The sequence below is a fragment of the Balearica regulorum genome, chromosome 3, assembly GCF_011004875.1.
Source record: "Balearica regulorum gibbericeps isolate bBalReg1 chromosome 3, bBalReg1.pri, whole genome shotgun sequence".
Lineage (NCBI taxonomy): Eukaryota > Metazoa > Chordata > Aves > Gruiformes > Gruidae > Balearica > Balearica regulorum.
This window is the reverse complement of record NC_046186.1, coordinates 11,593,179-11,613,589: the sequence shown is the minus strand read 5'-3', so window position 1 is coordinate 11,613,589 and position 20,411 is coordinate 11,593,179. Positions and strand designations below refer to the sequence as shown.

Sequence of the window (20,411 nt, the reverse complement as noted above, 5' to 3'; positions counted from 1 at the left end):
TATCCAGGTAAAACATTTTGAAGCAAATACATAAACTCTGAAGGCTTGCTAGCATATGGCATAATGATTAGCAACCAGATACCAATGATTTTCATGTTCTTTATTATCATTATTTTAACAGTATAAAATCTCTTTTCCATTTATCAGTTGCTTGAAAAAATATTCTACTCAGTTTATCCTTCATCAGCTTCATCATTCTCATTACTGAAGTAACAGCTGAATCCAGAAGTCATCAATTTCATTAGGTTAAACACTCCAAAGCATGGATTCTGACCCTGACCTGTCTACAAGAATATTTCTGATGAAGTTTTCTTTCTAAGCATATACAGTATCAGAATTATCAAAGCTGTTCTTTCAGTGTTTTAGGCCTTGTTAGTCACAAAAGAAGTATAAAGTGTAAAAATTAGCTAGATATTGCATTTTCCTGAATGCTCTGAGTTTCATTTCAAGGGATGAATCACAACACGGTTTGATACTTTGTACATCCAACTTCATTTGTCCATTGCCTGAGCACAATATGAGTCATTCACCAAATCTGCATGCCCGGATTCCTGCCTACTGGAAGCTTTTAATATCTGCCACTATATCAAAATACAAATGGCATTTTTTTTCTGAACAGACTACTCTCTTATTTTATTTTTCATTAGTTAGGAAAGAAAAGGCTCTGAGATTTTCTGGTACATGTTATACAAGTGTCAAGCTTGTATTAATGATTGATTTGTGGGCTGCTACTTGTGTCACGCAATTGGCACTGGCAGGGTTAACAGGAAAATACAGAGAAGAAATTGCAGGAATCTGTGATAGAAAGGGACTATGAAGTCATCTCGTCCATCTTTTGCCAATATAGGCCTGTTCCCTACAGTATATCAAAGTACGAGCACTTTAAACAGCCTTTCTTAAAATGAAGAGGAAGCATCTAAAGTTAACAGCTGCAGGTGTGACCCCAGGAGGAGGAATAGGTGGCTTACGGTGATCCAGGGTAGCCCTCTGCAGCCGCCGCGCTGAAGGATGGCCAGAGATCCTCGCTGAGACCAGCTAATTACAACTGGATTACTGCGTCCTGAAACGTATAGACTTTCTCAGTCTATTTGTTCTCAGTCTCCTCTCCCTTAGGGAGGAGCACTGCGATGTTAGTTTATCCCAGTTTCTGAAATATACTCCTATTTCCAGCCAGACCTTTCTTGAAGCTGTTGGATTGTACTGTTAATTGAAAGCTGTTCTTCCTGGAGGGACGAATTCAGCATCCCTGCCCTGTGGCATAGGAATGAACCCACTGGCTTTGTCTCCCTAGCACTTCAGTCAGACTTCTCTGCAGATGGCTTCTCTGCAGACAGCAGTGCAAGCAAGGGCTGCAGAATCTGGCCTTGAGGTAGTAAGACATACCAAATTTAACTGCACGACACATCTCATGTGCAGTGAAATAAATGTGGTAAACCACCAATGATTCATCGTTTACTTATTGCAGAAGACAAACAGGTTTTCTTCTGAGTCACATGCATGCTAAGAATTTTTTCCTTCTCAAGCAAAACAAAAACTAGTATTTCAAGGCCTGGTGAAAAAAGTTCAGATAAAATAAAAGCTCCTTGAATCTTTGCTCAAATCGGGAACCTGAACATAAACTTATTTGATGTTCGGAGAGGTTTAGAAATTTCTTTTTCTACCCGATGCTGCTGCAGGGCATGTGATTTGACACCTGGGGGTGATGGAGTATGGATATGCTGGCATCTATTTGAAAGTCATGAGACCCATCTCCTCTTCCCACTCCCACTTTTGGAGAATCTGAGTGTGCTGTTAATAATCATCTAAATGTGTTACATTCAATACTGACCTCAGATCTGAGTTCTGTTGAAATGTGTCCACTTGATCATCATATGCCAACAAAAACGAATGCTCACTTTTTTAAAATGAGTGAAGTATCATTGAGCTCAGCTGGGGGGGGAGAGAGAGAGAGAGAGAAGAGCACAGGAAGGAAAAATATATAAGTAACTATATAAAGGGACAAGCTAAATGACTAGGAAAAAAAAAATCTCATTTTATCCAGGATTGGAACAACTTTGGAACATAAAATTGTTACTTTTTTCCAGTAAAGAAACACCATTTTAGAGCTATATGCTTTTGGGCTTCAGACTGACTTGTATATGGATTCTTTTGCCATTAGTTTAAGAAACTTACATGTGTACTGACTGCCACAGATGTCAATCTTTAGCAGAGAGAGGTGTGTGATGCACATCATCCCAGGAAATTCCACATGGATTTTGCTGAGGGATGCTGAAGAAGAATAGCAGTTACAGTTGTCAGCAGGTTCATATGACAAATCCTTGAAAAATGATGGAGTCCCAAACTCCATCTAAAATTCACACATTTAGTATAAATATTGCTGTGAACATCCAAGTCTATGATATAAGCAGCATAGTGTAGGCTCTAACTCCATAAAAATATGAATGTTTCTTACAGATGTAAGTAAATTAACAAATTGAATCCTCTTGAGCAGGTACATTCAGCAAGCTGCTTCCCTACCTAGGTACCACAGAAAACTTTTGGGATCTGTGTTACTGCATTTGGATTCTATGACCTTTCCATATATCATGTTTTCTACATCATCAGTTAACTGACACATTTCATCATGACAGCTAGTATATCTCGTTAACACGCTGCACTGTTAATACACTGACTGGAGAGTAGATTTGGCAAATGTTGTGGAGGAAGAAGCAGAAATGCTCAGCTGAAGCATGGAGGAGAGATCTGAGCGGCAGAAAATATGATTTGCTGTCAGTGGCAATGAAGTGAAGGTTGACACAGCAAGTTGTGCTTGAGGTGATGGACAATCCCCTGACTAAGGCAGTAGTGGTAAATGAGACGACAGATTGAATCACAGGATGTGGAGCCTCAACATAGGGACAACTTTGAAAGCTCTAATGATAGTGTTTTGATACATCTCTGGGGTCAAATGATGTTTTCAAATGAAAGGAAAAAGGAAAAGAGCAAGAGGAAGGTAAGAATTTGACCATGTCTTCTGAAGAGTTTCAAGAGAAATGATAAGATTAGAGAAAAAGAGTTATGAAGCTGGAAGAGAACCAAGAGGAAAGTGATAGAAGACAAGGAGTAGCATATATCAAAGGAAGCTATCAACTCCTCAAAAGTTAACTCAAAAGCTAAGTGCAGAGGAAAATGGAAAAGTAAGAATAAACAATGGGCTATGGGTAAACTGTAGAGAAGGTCTGAGGAGCAGATGGACTTTGAAGAAGTTAGTAATAGATTCAGGAGGTTATGCAACAGTGAGAGATATGGAGAAATGGGTAGCCAGAAATGCAAAGTTCCAGTGAAGGCAAAGGAGGTAGAATTAGGCAATAGGGTTGTGATTCATCTGAGCAAATGTATATACTTCTGGGGTACCACTAGTCTCACCCTAACGCAAACAGCTGAAGGTAGGTATGATGAATCACATGCTCTGAATGCTAGTTTCCTTCCATTAACTACAAAAGAAGCCCAAATGCAAGCACTTGCATTGTCAGTATCAAAACTTACTCAATTTGGCAGGTAGGAGAGAAGGAAAGAATATTTGAAGGGAAGGTGGAGTTAGAACATGAGATGAAGGAAGGTGCTAAACACCGAGTAGAGAAGAAAGGGGAGAAGTGGAATGTAGAAGAGATCTTAAGACTTCTGTAAGACAGATGTCAAACACACACACACACACACACAAAAGTCTGTAATCAATAACCAGGGTATCCACTAATGAAGTCTTTAATATCTACAGATCCAGCTACATCCCCAGAAACCTAGGAAATGAAGGGCAGTAGCAGAAGTAGGTAGACCCAACTTGTTCGATTCATGCTGATGCCAGAATCATGAGTGGGCAGGTGGGTAGTGAAGAGACACACAACCAGACACAAACTGGTTTTGCTCCAGGTGCAGCATACTCTTCTTGTGCAGAACTGTGCCCAAGTAATGCAGGTCTAGCAGAGAGATTAAAGAGCTCAAATGCAGCCCCAAGTGAACATGATTAAACTCCTTCCAGACTCCAGCTTGTAAGTCCCCATTCAGCTGATGGGCTGGAACATGTGGATTCACTGCTCAGGTCTTTGCTAGTCCTGGAATCTCTGCGTCTGGTCGACATGACCTAAACTGCACCATCTGGATACTTGAGAAAAAGCAATGCTTCCCCACTCATAAGCGATATTTTTAAACAAACAGGACTTTCTTGGGGAAGCAGGGCAATGAAGAGAAGCATAACACTAGCTTGGAAAAGCTGAATAATTAACAGTTGAAAAAACTCTCATCTTTCAGGATGCTCTGGCAACGACTCTGAGCCTTTCCTTCTCTTGTAGCTAGGACTGGCTACTGAGGAAGTCATGATTCTACCTTCCTTGTTGTATCACTTCCAGCTCAGTGTCCAAGCTTGGAGACATTCAGGGACATACAATTTCCATGATTTTTACTACTAAGCCTAGCTGAAATCACCAGACAGGAGACATAAGCAAGGACCGAGAAAACAGAGCAGCTCCATTTCCTGCCATCACTGGGCTGCTGAGGGTTTAGCAGCTTTTCAGACAGAGATGTAGCTCAACAGGACCAGTCAGGAATAAGAACAGATGGCAATAGTTTCAGCAGAGACTGAAAGTCCCCCTATACTGGTTGCATATGGAGGTTCATGCCTCGGCTCCTGAACAGGACTCCTCAGGTCACCTCTCGTCCCCTCTGACACTTTGGTAGCACCTGGGCAATGCAGTTGGGAGCCTGTAACACAGTGACACACTCACTCCTCTCCACTAAAGGGAGCATCCTCCCACGCCTTCTTTCCTCCCATCCTTCTGCTCTGTCTCTTTTCTGACAGTCCCTCACCCTGCAAGAGTCTCTTGCCCAGGCATTTTGAAAAGTTACATTCAGATGTGCTATCCATAAAATCATACTGGAACAAAAAAAGTTTCAGACTGTTATGTAAAAGAAATGCAAATAAGGCCTTGGCTATCCAGCAAACTTTTCACTTTTCCAGAAGATGCTGGAAACTTGTTCTTTCCCTTGGAGACATCTCTGCCTATTTGGACTTTCTCATGGAGGAACTGCTTTTCACCTTCCCAACAGGTTTTAAAAATGCCATCTCCACTCTTTTATGGTTTCAAGCAGCTTAGGGCTTCAAGCCCTAAGCACGGAATTCAGGGACAGAGGAGAAACAAGGAGCATGGCTATGCTGAAGGGAGAACAGGCAGCAAGGCATGAAGGAAGCATTCAAAATGAATGTCATTCGTCCTTCAGTTAGTTTAGCACTCGGTACAGGCAGTGTAAAAAGTCCATTTCATCCCCTTGCTGTACTTAGTGCACAGCATGGATGGCACGTGCAATGGCTTGCCCATGGGAGACTCCAGCAAGCCCAGCAACTGCATTTCAATTCCACAGGTGGTAGACCATGTGGATTTTAATGGGAGCCACAGATAAATAGCATTTGCTGGAGCCACAGATATATAACATTTGCACGACTCAGCAGTTGTGATACAGAAGAGTTTACAACCATAAGCAGAGAGCACCAACAATTAGAGGCACGTACGCTGGGTGTAAAGTACGGGCCAGCTCCTGCAAGTGTCTAGATGTCATTGGAGCAGCTGGGATGGCGACCGGGGAGGGCAGCGGGCCCCGTCCCAGGTGCTGCGTGCTCGGCCCCCGCTGACGTCAGGGGAAGTTCAAGGCACTTAACACCTCCCAGGACCAGGCTGCAAGAAAGACTTCCAGAAGGAAACTATCTTGAAAACAGATCATGTGCCGTTAAATGTAGCATAGATGCAAAAAGGGCAGAGCAGTGCGTGTTGCAAAATGTATCTTCTTTAGTGCAGTATCCCCACGCCGTGAGCTTATTCACTCTTGGCTCCCTCTTCCCACTGTCTTATCTGTTATGGTGTTGGCACAGAGCTGAGTCCGCTGGGACTGCAGAGTTGGAACAAAACAGTAAATGTTCTCCAGGTTTTCCTTTCTTACAGAATTCCCTAACTCCCAACCTACTTAAGGGGGAGCCATGAGCTAAAGTAAAATTATAGTTTTGACTTCTTCTCAAGCCAGATATCTCCAGAGGGAATTCTGCTTGCATTGTACTTTTTCTCCAGAACTACTACCACCACCACAACACCTTGCAAGAAAAACAGATTCTTTCTGTTCCCTGATGAAGGTTTCAATTAACAAAGGTAGATTAAATGAACAGTCTTTAGTCAATTCAATTTTGTTGTTCTTTATACCAGTTGTTCTATGCACTGGAATTTTATATTTAATCTTTTATAGCCAGTCTGAATATTTAGATAACATTATAAAATCTGCAGCTGTTATATGTGATCTGGCAAAGAAAGGAGAGAGTACATTTGGGGGGGAAAGAAAGCGTCTAGGTCCTCTTATTTATTTTTAGAAATGCAAAGTTTCTAATTAAAATAAAGTTTAATCAAATAAAAATAGAACTAAATGAAGCAGCCTCAATTTCAAACTTTTGTGGTTCTCTGAATTATTTCAAAGAAAGTTTGTAATTTTTATAGAAGGAAAATTAAGCAAGTGTTACTTTCTGTACCAGGCATAGCAAAAACATTCAATAATTCTGTGGCTTTCACAAGAGTCTGTTCTCTCTGTTGTGTTTTAATGCCCCAGACTGTTCCATTCTAGATACCACAGACAAAGCAATCCTCTCTTCTTAAATCAGGAAAGAGGACTTAAATACATAGGCATATATGTATAATCCACCCAAAGGATGTCATATCCTATATATGAACAATTATCCTACATCCTTATATCCTACTGGATATGTACATACAGAATATCGCTTCTATTGGACCTCAAACCTACCATTGGTGCTAAGAATTGATACAGACTGAACCTCCAGAGCTTGATAGTTTTCCATTACATGTCATCATTGTATTCACCACAAGTCAGTATATTTACCTTGTTTGTTAATTCATTTCATATACAAGTAAAATCCCAATGGATGTTGCCTTCTCTTTTACTATAGTGGTAATAGCCATAATAAAAAACCCACCAAAACCAACCAACCAACCAACAAACAAAAAAAACCCAACCCAGACCAAACCAAAACCCAAAAAACCCCACCCCAGTTTTCATTTCCCTCTGAGATAATTCTCATTTACAGCTTCACTTTACTTGGTTTAAGTAGAGGTCAAAGATGGTCAGTCTCACACAAAGTTGCTGTCCTCTGGCATAAATACATAAATGTACCTTTCTGAGAGGCAGGACAAGATCTCTGGGTCCAGCACAAAACATGAGATAAGAAGATATGACTAGAGGCTACGCCCCTGGTCCTCTGGTCCTACAAAAAAATATTTTAAACAGGCAAGAAATAAAGCAGCCCTAACATCTGTTCTGCATCAGGAGGAGTAGCTGACTAGGTAATGACCTACCCAACTTGCTGTGACAAGAGCACAAGACGACTCAAGCCTCCTTCAGCCTTGTGGACACATTCTGTGAAGACAGGAGAGCCAGAAATTGATTATATCAACCATGGCAGGTAGCAAAGAGGGGTGCACTACTTCACCAATATCCATTCCTTTTATGTCCGTGGAAAAAGGCACAAAGATGGAGCAAAGAACAGGACAAGAGAGTCGTAAATAGCAAACAAATTGTTCAGCACAGCAGAAAATAAAATCTGAGCTCCAATGTCAGAAGTGCTGGCAAAGTTTCTCATGGATATTCAGTGCTGTCTGACCAATATTCACAGGAGTGGTCTACAGGACAGAGGGAATATTCCAGCAGAGGCAGGGGGTATTTCATAATTCTTTATTTAATTATGACGTTGTAGCTGGAGTCTGGTCTCATGGGAACAACAATGGAAGATTAAATGGCTCAAAGATCATGCTGCATCCTCTATCTGCTCATGTCCAGATTGTTTTCACATATGACTTGTTTGTAACATGCTGAGCTTTTTTAAAAAATAAAGTGGAGTGTGAGGGGAAACAAGAAAGGGGTCAGCTGGACTCAGCTTGACCTTTTTTCTTTTTTTTTTTTTTCATAAACTGACACTTGTGTGTTTGGGAGCAATGAACAAAACATGGACCTCGCTCAAACAAATACAGATTCAAGGTTAAGGGGGAGACTTTTGTTGTATTATGCAATGCTCTGGGATAGACTATTGTTGGTCCTTGCTGTGCAGATGTAGCCATGGCTGATTATCCCTACTCCCAAACCTCTTTATTCACCCGCATTGTTTGGTTTCCAAGAGAATGATTCTCTAGTGACTGATTTATTTCTGCAGAAATGCGTATGTAAAACTAACTTATTTTACAACTGTTCAACATTGTGCATCCTTTATACTTAGCAACAGGCAAAAAAGGTTTTACAAAGCATACAGTATTCCACAGTAGGGTGGAACATGAGGATAGAATCCAGAATGAAAGTTATGGAAGGAAAATTAGTGGTGGACATACCCTAATACCACTGAAAAAACCCCTAGAAAAATAAAAGTTTTACAATTAAATATCCTTGAATTTTTGTAGTGCTTATAAAATTCTGCCTTCCATTTTAAATTTGCCCTAATTCATGCTATAGGCACCAAGCAACTACCTCTAGAGTAACATAAAGAATCTACTAGCATTGAGTACATGCTATTTGTAGTGGGATAGAGGAGGGGAAAGATGTGGATCAGGAAAAAGGTAGGTAACAGAGGTTATACTTTATAAAAAGAGAAACATATATTGTCGTCTTCCTGGATAAAGTGACAGCTCTATGTTTCATGTATGGTGAGTTGAGTAGTTCCCAAGGAAATTAAAGGTTGGTCCCAGAAGTGTTTTATATTTGCAGGATGCTCCTTGAGAAGAATAAAATTAAGTGACCTCTTGAAGATTTCTAACAGAAAATGACATTGCAAAGATGCATCACAAGAAACAGTATGCTAAATTGCAGGATCTGAATACTGATACAGAAGCTTATGAAAAAAATATTTTAAAATTAGGGAAATTCCTTTGTACTGAAAGAACAAACAAATATATTTGCTCTGAAATCCAGGAGAAGGCAAGAAACAGATCTGAATATCTCTTGTATTTCATGGTGAAAAGAAGGGCAACAGGAAAGGGGGATGTCAACACTGCAACATACTATAAATACGTAGTAAGAAGGAAGAAGTGAACGATACTTTGTGACGGCAAACTTCTGAAATATTCAAAGAGCAGAATCTGCTGGAGATCAGTGACTTTATTTCACTAACTGTCAGTTGGGATGGGGTTATATATTTGCAGCATACTTGGAGCACAATTTGTTACTTCAGAAAGCAAAAGGTAGCAGAAAAGGAGAGGTTATTTTAGGTTATGACTGAGAAGATCACACCAGAAATCATGGAGTATTCTTTAATAGGGAGAATAGACAATAGCACAATAGGGATCATGTGTTACACAAAAACTCAAGGAAGTGGAAGATCTTCTGTGTAAAAGGAACAGGAAAACAAAGACAAGAGAGGGGGTGTTTTTAAATGAGACAACCTGAAAAGGGGGAAGAGTTCAAAATTAGAGCAAAAGGCTGACATGGCTCCAATAGCAACTCCTTAAGGATGTGAAAGTTGAAAAGGCATCATAAAAACTGAGAGCTAGGAAAGGTAACTAAAGATGAGAACCAAAAGCACGTGGATAAAACTAGGAAAGCTATGGCAAGAATATAGAGGAAACAACAACAAAATCCATCCACACATTAGAAATGAAAGGAAGACAGGGGTTCACTCCTTACAAAGAAGAAAATTCCACAGAGAAAGAAGATGACTCTTAGTTGTTTGACTGTTTGCAATAATTTTTAATTACATCAGCATTAATCACATACTTAATCAGATGCTTACAACTTTTTAAAAAAAAACCTGAGAGATCAGTAAGGGGAAAAATATGTTTAATGAATGAAAGAAATTGCATACCATCAAGTTCACCACGAAGATCTTAGCTAGAGCAACCTGAACCCATCGTGATTATTTTTGAGGATTCATGGATGACTGCATGAATTTCAGAAAAGTCAGTCTTACCATATTTTAAAGAAGGAGCTAGAAGACTAGGGAGCCTAATTTTCAATCATTATTCAAAATAATTTAAATACATAGAGAAAAGAATTAAAATATTAAAAGGGGAATTCTGTAGGTGTATAAAAAAGAAATCACATGAAGCTCACCACATTTCCTCTTCAGACATGATTTTCAGCCTCCTGGATACAGGGATTGCAGAAGTAGTCCCTGCAATATGTCCTAACACTGGCATTACCTCTTATAAACAAACTAGGGAAGTAGAGTTTAGGTAAAACACCCATAAGATCCTATACAGCTGATTGGAAACTATTTTAAGCATGCCTATGAATAAAGGGGACCACTTAAAGGCAGGTACTATAAATGGGATCTTTGTATCCGACATGTATGACACGAAGGTGAAAATGCTGACAAGCACTTGGGCTACAAGCTCAGAATTCAATGTGATCTTGTGAGAGCAAAGAAACAATCCAAACAGGATGAAATTCTTGAAAGACAAGTTGCAACAGTTCATGTGAAATCCAGGCATCTCAGACAGTTAGGGTGAATTGCCTTCTAGAGACACCTGTGTCTCTGCATTGCAACTAGATGAAGTCCAGGGAACTGCATAGACAAAATGCTTAGCTTTTGAGTGGCTTTAGTAAGGTGAGATGAATTCCAGTTTGGAAGAACTGAAATGCACAGATACGAAGTGGAGAATATTTGTGGCTGGGCAACAGTTCAGCAGGAAAGATCTCAGAATTACTGCAGATCTCGAGCTCATGATGAGTCAAACATGGTGTTTTGCAGAAGAAACAATTATCATTCTGGGCTATACTAAGAGGATTGTTCCATAAAAGAAATGGACTATTTTTTCAGCCCTTCTCAGAATTGACAAGGCCACATCTTAAATCCCATGCCCAACTTTGGAAGGATAGCAGAAAGAATCCAGAAGAGAGAGCTTCAGAAAACATCACCCGTTGATATTCCCTTCAACCTTACAGCTGTATACTTCTTTAGCACAAAAACTTTCTGTCAGCTGCATGATTCACTTAATAAAATATTACTGGATATTAAAGTGTTCTAGTAAAATAATTTATGTAACAGAGAAAACTGGTGTTTGAACTGTGGAAACCAGTTGTAAAGAGGCAACCTTGGCTTCCCTACACAGGAAAACTTCCTCCAAAGGCTATATTTACCCTGCTTGAAAACTATCTGGCTGAGTCCAGAGCTGATCTCTCCAGCTCGGGGAGAAGTCTGTGTATGCAGATGTTGCAGATAGGGATGGGATCAAATTCCTGCTTTGTGTCCTCATGAAACAGAAGAATGAGGCTCACGGGCTGCAGCTCTCCAGATCTGTCAAACTGGCATCTCTCACCATCATTACAGTTGCATTACAATTGCTGTCAGAAATTATTTATGCCAGAGCATGAATTCTGGGGGTGAAGGCTGGATTCCAGGGATGCTCAGTGGTGTATCAAAATCTGCTCACGGCAATAGTGGAGTGTCTTACAGCTGGTCCCTTGGTGGGGTCAGCCTAAGGCCAGGGATATGCTCTGTCCAAAATTCTCCATTCATCCTGCTAGGAAAAAAAGGGAACAAGCCATCTAAACAAGGTAAGGCTTTTACTATCCCAAATAGAGTTCAGCATGTGGACTTGCCTGCGCTGGAAAAGTTAAAAAGAAAAGCAGCAACTGAGAGGAGGAGGATGCCTGATGCTGGTGACATTACATATGTCAACTTGAAGAGCTGATGAGGGAATATTAATTGCCTTGAAACATAAAAATGTTGAAAGCTTTCAGATCTGAAATACTGGAATTGGGTGGGAATCTGACCAGAAGTTACCGCACTTTGGGTTTGTTTGGATTTCTTCCAAGGAGCATTTCAGAATTTTGCAAGCAAAGTAAAGAGCCATCGAAACATCTCACTCAACACAGTGATAGCAGTCATTCCCTCTGTGAGGCACAACCACCATACAAAGCACTGCAATTTTAAATTATTCATTAATTATCTCATAAAAGCTGCAGAGAATACACACTGTGCCAGCTCATCAGCTGGTGTAAATCAATACAGATCCAGTGTCTCGCATGCGAAGCCCACTAAAAGCACTAAAAGTTATTTAACTGACATTTCTGCAGCACAGATTTGTTTATTTTATAGAGCCAAAATACAGGCTAAATGACATGTTTGTACAGGATGTAAAGCCAGAGATGAAGTGTGGTATGACTTTTAGCTCCCCTTTTTCTCACCAATGCTTGGCACATGATGGAGAATGGCAGCAACGGCATTGTGGGGCTCATCTTGCTTCCTTGATGCAGGGTGCTGGAGATGTCCACGTGTGCTCTGACCATACTGGGCTCTGACATGTCTGCTGCTCCCTGAGAGCAGTGAGAAGCCGCAGGGATTTGGGAGTCCCAGCCTTTCCCTTCCCCTCTGCTCTCCTGGGCATAAGAGGTGCTTTGTCTTTCAGATGAGCTCCTTATATTGCAAAGCACAAGCCTTCAAAATATACAGGGGTTTTTCCCCTCTTAAAAAAGAGAAATAAATAAACAGCTGTCTTCACAAAAATTTCCATGCATTTTTTTTCTCCTAAAATCCTGTTAGTTGAACATTTCTCTAAGACCCAAACATAATAAACCAGAATATATGTAAAGAAGACAAAATAACCAAGCTCTGATTCACCAAGACATTGTTACGTGCCAGACTTAAAACGCATGAAATGACTGTGCATTTTACATTTTAAAATACAAACTGCATTTGAAACACAGACATTTAACAGAGAATTAGTAGGAAACTGTTGCAATGGCAGTATTCATAGGATGCTAGATACATACTGGAGTTTAATCCTCATGTCCTCATTGTTTAATCTAAAACAGGTCTCCTCTCTTAAACTGAATTACTCTCATTTTACACCATGGTTCATGATTTTAATACAATCAATATGCAAAGTTAGCAGCCCCTTAGTGGATATAAATCAGTTTCCCATACATCAGTTGCTCTTTCCTGGAGCCTTTTCAGCTGGGCTGACCTTTCTACGAGAAGATAAGCTGTTATATATTTGAATATTCATACTGTACAGTCTTCTATAAACAAATATTTTGAATGTAATACTTGTCAAAGATGTAAGAACACAAGTTAAATACTTTATAAAACAGCTGTTCTTTCAGTGCTGCGCTTTAGACGTTTCAGGCATTTAAACAGAACATCTAGTACTAGCCAAAGAAAAGAAAAGAAAAAATAGTTAATATTCACTTTCTGTTGCCACAGACTTGTACAACATAAATTTTCAGTCTTATGGGAAGATTTTTCAACAGATTTTTTTTTTAACTAATGGTTAATAGCAATGATTTTTGCAGAGCTCTCAGTAGCAACATATTTCCCGGAGTGTGAGTAGACAAATTAAATGGGAAGAGATGAATTGATGAAGAATTTGAGGTTATGGATATGTGAATATGGATAACAAATGTAAAGGCTGACAGGTTTCATTCTTCTTTTCCATGTTGTTTTCTAGCAAACTGCCTTTTTCTCCCTGGGTTGTAAGAACTGCAGTTGGTTTGCACATTTTAGTGTAAATTGTGCTGCTTCATCCCAGAAATCATTTTAGAAGACTATGACCCATGCAACAGGAGGGTATATAATCGTATATTACCTGGCCAGAAAATGATTGAAGGGTCTAGGGCAGACATTGAGTCCTGATCATTAACAGAAGGAGGGAAGCGTGGCTCTGTGGAAATGGTCAGCACTGACAAAACTACACCTTGAAATTAACCCCCCCCGTCTCATCTGGGTTGGTCTTTTTGTTGTGTTTTTTTTGTTGTTGTTGTTGTTGTTGGGGTTTTTTTGGTTGTTATTTCATTTTCTCATTTAGAATATCAGCCTAAAATCAAATGTCAAAATGGGCATATCCAAATGAAGATGAACTATTGAATATTAGCTGAAGAGAAAATGTTCTTTGATTACATTTATTTCAATGTTAAGTCATGGAGAAGGACAATAAATTCACAGTTAGTCATAGAAAGATTCATGGACTTCCATTACTCTGTCATTATTGTGAAATAAAACCGTATCTTCCAGAAATGTGCCCAAGGTTAATTTTCACACCATGGGAATTGAAACATCTGTCTTTGCCCTTGGTCACTAGCTTGTGTGTCTGTCTATGCACGCATCTGAACTCCCTAAGGCCTGAAGTCACTGGAGCTAGAATGACTGAACATTTTCAGAGCCTGTCCCCTCATCATGAATAGTTTGTTCATCTTTCATCGATCTGTAACTTGACACAAGTAATCAAGTGGGAAAAGCAGAGCTTGCCTTTTCAAGCCGTGCCCTGCCACAAGTTGCATGGACTATATATGGGCAAAGAAGCCATCTACTGAAAATCCCAACTGTAATAATTGAGATTAGTAAATCAACTATGCAAAGGAACATGAAGTTCAAGAACCTTAGAGACACTGGTAAATATTTCCCCACCCACCCCATCTTGCTCATTACTGAAAATCCATGAGAACTGTCTGACTGGAATGCTTTGGTTTGAAGCCTGATTGAATCTTGGACAAGATGCTGCACAAAAAGCATTTTCTTCCAGCAACCTACCAATCATACTAACAGTTGTTGATTTCAGATTTATCACTCCTCTTAAGAAGTGAAAAATTCTATCGTTACAGCTTCCAACACTGAGAAAATCTGCCAGAGGTAAGAGACATAGTGAAGATAATTAGGATTGAAGGACATTGATTTTATTTTTAATTAATTTTGATCACGCATATATGTTTTTTCCCTACAGTTCTTCCCATTTTATTGATGTCAATCTTTCCACCAGCAGTAAATAACGATCTTGTATTTTAATTGTTCTTTTTTCTTACTAGATCAGTTATAGGAGTCACGATTCCTAACAGATTCATAAATAAAATAGCGTTTTATAACATTCAGTTCTGATATCTTGCCAGATAAGACTTCAAGAAAGGATACCAGTTGTCTGCAAGTGCTACATTTCATATGTTTTCAACTATCCCTTCTCTGTAAAATTTCACATATCAATGATGGCACTCTCAAATTTGTTTTAAAAGGAAGGAAAAAAGTTGATAATTTTCAATTGCAGGTTCAAATATAATCTTTACAAGCTTTTTAAAATTGAGACATTAATAAAATTGATTATATCCTTGCTGATTCCAAAGTCCAAATTAAAGGAGTTTAGCTATAAAGTTAAAAACATAGAACAAGATGATCAGATTTCATAAAACGCAAATTGGTACAACCCATTAAAATGTTAGACTGTAAAGTTTTCCCTTTGGCTTCAAAGAAGCCTTCATTCCATTTAGGACTGGTGGAAATTCCTATTACTTTCTGCATGTAGAGATGGACAGTGCAGTTTCCAAGTGTGATTTTGTTTCTTTATGAGAAAAATACACCAGTTACGCACTGAACTGAAACTCAAGGGTTTGTACATTATCAGAGTACCATTGGATATTAACTACTTTTCAGGCATGACTCATTTAAAAGCATACAACAGCGTAAAGGTAATGATTTCAAAATCAGACTTTGAAACCCAGCCTTAATTTGGCCACTCAGCGAAGTATCCTGTTATTATAAAACATTAAGGGCTCTTCAGCTCCTTATTTTCATAAACAGCAATTGCGAAGTTTTTTTGCAAAATGAAAGTCACTAAAAGTCCACCTTCAGAAAACGCAACTGTTAAATAGGACAAAAGAAATCATTCCAGCTTTCTGATTCTCTCAGGAAAACGTCTGTTTTAACACTACCACCCCCCAAAACGGAGAAGTGGTAGAGACTCTATAAAACCCTATTATTAGCTTATTAGTATTGCTTTACTTGGAAGGCACTTAAATACTATAGTGATGGTTACATCACCTTAACCAAGACGTAACGTAGATCTTTGTGTGACCTGAAGTGACCAAATCCCAAGATAATAGGCTCTCAGAGCTGCAATTTGGGTTATTTTACTTTGTTTACAGATGGTAGCATTTCGGTAAGATTTTCCAAAGGGAAAAGAGCTATTTTAGCATGCGAAGTGTTTTGGGCTAGGCTCGTAATTACCTCATCCAACACAGATACAAAAGCAGCTATGATGAGAAGTTTCACAATGTCCCTTGCACATAAATGCTTCTTTTTTTTTTTTTTTTTTTTAGTTGCCATAACCTGGATTTTTCTCAAGTCACCTGTAGCCCAAACCTCTCACAAGTCCCCTTTCTTCTCTTGTAGACGGGTTCATTTCACCAAATCATTGACAGAGGGCATCAAAGTCAGTCTGGGGCAATTGTGTGACCCGATAGATCTCCTTGGTCACAACAGGAAAACACATGAAAATCATGTTGGCTCTCAAAGGTACTCAGGTGAAAAAGAGAGCAGGAGGATGTGAGCATCGTCTGCAACCAAATGCTGGGCAAAGCAGTGTATTTCTCTCTACTGTGTTACTGCCTACACGCTGTAGTATTGTGACACACATCTCTGAGCCCAGGAGATGGATTAATTTCTCTCTGCAACAAGCGATAAAATCCTCCTGGGATTCACAGTATGTAATGGGAGGATATGGAGCCAATTCTAACCTTTAAGCACATACATACAATGCAGGCACTTCTACTAGTGTAAGAATTAGTTTGCTCCTACCTCACACACCTCCTTTTTGCAGGATTGCCAGGGAGGGGAAGAGCCCTTTGCCCCTTTCCCCAACCTCAGCTATCTAGAAAGGAGCCAGGATAATCAGACTTCAAGATTTTACTAGTAACACATCTGACTGCTGGACCTTTTCTTAGAGAAATGGGCTTGGTACTTAAAAGAAAATCCCCCATGTTTTCTAATCACTTGCAGCAACTAAAAATTGAAGATCATTATAAACATCAGGCTTGGCAGCATACTAAAATCTCCTTCCCCTCTAATATAGCTCATGCTGGAGGCTTCTATTTTGGGAGGTGAAAGAAGGTAGTCACTGGGGCACTATTAAAAACAGAATTTCTTCAAGATATTCGCATCACTTAAATAGGTCATAAACAAAGGCAGAAGCAGTATTTACTGTGCTATTAAGGTAAACAAAAATAGCAACCCACAGGTAATTATGAAACAGATTGAGTCTGGCAGGTGAGTTCCAGCAGTCTGGTTTTGATTTCCAAAAGAGGGATTAGAGCCAAGCTATAGACCTGCCATAATGAATTAACTATATTCCCATACTTACATGGCTTGTTTCTTTTCACTTCTACTTTCATTTTATATTAGCAGCATTTGGTGCTCTGATGTAGAAACAGGCCTTCTCATTTCTTAATCACGTCTGAGCCCAGAGGTGGTTTTATGGTGGAGCTACGGCCACTGCACAGCAACCAGCGTGGGGCCATCCTACTGCCATACCTGCGCAGCACTCACCCCAGAACATGGCATCCATACATAGCTCACAAGAAACAGAGAAGATTCACTTACATTTTTGAGAAAAAAATGTCTTGTCAGTGAAATAATGAGTCCTGTGAGCAGAAACTGAAGGGGGGGGGGGGGGGGGGGCGAACCACCACAGAAATACTATAAAAAGGACCAAAAAGCGGTACCACTCAAGTGACTAGAACATGGAGGGTCAAAGAAGAAGGCTTGGAGAAAGTTTGTGGAATATATTTAAAGAAAGAATGTTTGATTTAATTTTCTATTGCAGTCTGGAATACAAGCTGTCATGGCTCTTCAAGGGATGTTCTCAGTAGTGACACAGGCACCAAAGAAGTCTGGCTTCACTGCAACCCACCTTTGAAGTACTCTGCACATGAAGGGTGAGGATGCCAGTGGCCCAGGACCCCTTCATACCAGCTTCACGTTGGTGTACCCACCCTACCGACTGCCAGGGCTTCATTCTGCATGCATCGCTGGTGCCCTCACTGCCACTGCCTGGCTTCAAATACAGTGAGGGCAGGGGCAAGTACCTACACTGTGATCACAGCCCAGCTAATAAACTCGAAAGAGCCAGGAATGCTTCCAAAAGTAGGACTTACAAACTTGGAGTACTGCTGTGCCCTTGAAATTTTTACTCACTGGCCCTTTGGCAGTGTTTTTTTGCCTATATGTGTATGAGTACAGTAGGCAGGGAGACAGCCTAACCCTGGGGTCCAAGGTGAAAATCATCAATCCTGTGCAAAACAGTAGCACTGAGAACAAATGCAAGTTAGTTGAATAGCAAATATCTCATGCCAAAAGAGGAAGCAAAGGAAAGGAGACCAAGTATGACAACTGACGTATGATCACTGTGCTGAAATGCCTGCTGCAACTTAATGTACATCTACTTTGATTCCTTCTGCTTAAACCAAAATCCATTAACAAGACCCAAGAGGCTAAAAACTGAGAAATGACAGAAGTGAATTACTACTGCCAATTTTCAGTAGTAGAACAATAAAAAATGCAGAAATGGTGATTTTTTTTTAATTTCAGTTTTACTACAGTTTCAGATTTTAATGGATAAACTAAGCTTTTGTGAAGCCCTTGCCAAACATTTTGTTGCATTCCTAGTTTCAGTGCTGTTCTTTTTGCTATGCAAGTATCAGAATTCAAAATTGTGTTTAAAAGCACAAATACATTTCTCATATAAACTCTAGTTGGAATCAGCAACAACTGACTCTGCTCAAAGTTCTTCGTTTTTGAAAAGGGACAGAACTTGGAAAAAGAAAACGTCGTATCTACAGACCTTTCTGACCTACAGACCTTGCTGCAAGGTCAAATAACACATCCACATAGAACCTTTTTTTAAACCACCCACCAGGACCAGTTTCAACGAATCCTTATTCACAAAACCTTTCAATCCCATATCTTCATGACTGACTACTGCACCAACAAAGTTTCTGGCTGACCTTGGTAGATCAGAGCAGTGCGCCAGGCTGCCCATTGGCAACACTGTCCTGGCTTTCCACAACCTCCCACCTTTCTCTTTGTATCTATCTACCATCTCTTGTGCAACACCTAGACAGTAAACTCTCTGAGACATGCAGCATTTCTTCTGCTGTGTGTTTCTACTGCATCCAACATGCTGGGCTGCCAATCCACAATTACACCTCCTAGGTGACATGATACAAATACAGACTGTGGTCACAGTTGTATTTCCATCAAAAACACGTCATGCTCCTACCGCATATGAAAGATGAGAGATAGAACTTATTAAATCAATGCCCCCAAATACATGCTCTTTATTACCTAAAAGTAGAGTGATGATCTTATTTTTGTAAAGCATTTGCCACTTCATTCCATTTTAATAGGACATGCTATGACCCAACAAATAGTAAAAAAAAACCAAGAACCAAATCACTCCACCTGGTGTACACTGGTACAGGTTCCTTACTATCTTCATTAGCTTTGTGGAGTGAGCTGAAACTAAGCATATTTCATCTTTGTGCCTGAGACTGTTTATGTTTGAGGAAGAAAATATGACTAATGTTAATTTTCCTTGTAAAATCCAAAGTACTGCATTAATACATTATTGCTACTTAACAGCTGAAAGTGTGGTAAATAAAAATAAGCAATGGAGCAGAAAATTGTTCCCTGTGAAAGGAAAGAGGTCTTCTTTCCAGAAAGGAGCTCTGTGCTAGCACCATCTCAGCAGTGACAGCAGAATAAGTATTGGAAACACACAATGTCCCATCAGAGCAAGTTTTATCCTACCTAGAATTAAGGGAGAAGAGTTCAGATTTTCCACTACGATGTGAACAGACTGCAAGAGCAAACTTTTGCTTCCTGGTGCTTGCAGCAAAAGAGGAATAGGGAAAATGATCATCTCAACACTGAAAAAAGGCAATGGGTTTTGTTGCAATACATGTTACTGGTGTCATCTAATGTCCCAGGAAAGATGGCTTAGATGCTCAGAAAGTTAACAAAAATAACCACAGTTATAACAGCTAAAGCTGAGGAGCACATTGCTAAGGTGATACAACCTTACCTCTCAGTATTTAATCTCCAGCTATTTGAGATTAAGAAACTGTCCCATGTGATAAATACCTTACCTCTGCTAACTGTGGGGTTTTAGGCATCTCCCTCTGAAGCACCTGATGCTGATCAGACTGAGTGTGGTAAACTGAAGAGACAGTGAGGCTGAGCCTGCAAGAGAGGCACCCATTTAGAAGCCAGAGCTGGGGGAAATCCCATCACAAATCAAATGCAAACTGAGCACAGAAGTCATCTGTTCATGTTCACACTGCTGAACACAAGCTTACTGTGCATGACGAGTTTGGAGATGTTAGCTCCCAGACATCTAATTCCTTGCACAGGTGCAGATGTGCACCTCTACTGACACCTCTGAGGATGCAGAAGCAGAGACTATTGCACCCTGAAAACTGCCTGTCATACAAACACTTCTTTTTGTACGCAAAATGTGAGGGTTTGGTCGTATATTTTATTCATGTTGTGGTTCAGCTTTTGAACCTTGTTGTATTACTATGGTTACACTGTGGCCCTTGGAAGATACCTGAGTCCATACACCTGTATAAGAGCACCCTCTTTT

General features: G+C 39.9%; 1 long non-coding RNA gene across 2 annotated transcripts in view; it reads right to left on the bottom strand.

The window, feature by feature from the left end:
* Positions 1 to 19,980, bottom strand: part of LOC142601432 (uncharacterized) — a 64,925-nt gene extending 44,945 nt beyond the window's left edge. Inside the window, exon 1 of one of the 2 annotated variants that reach the window (XR_012834988.1) lies at positions 19,915 to 19,980. This is a non-coding gene — a long non-coding RNA (uncharacterized LOC142601432). Of the gene's footprint in view, positions 1 to 968; positions 1,051 to 19,914 lie in introns of those variants that run through there. The other variant, XR_012834987.1, reaches the window with a different exon arrangement.
* Positions 19,981 to 20,411: the final 431 nt, after the last annotated feature.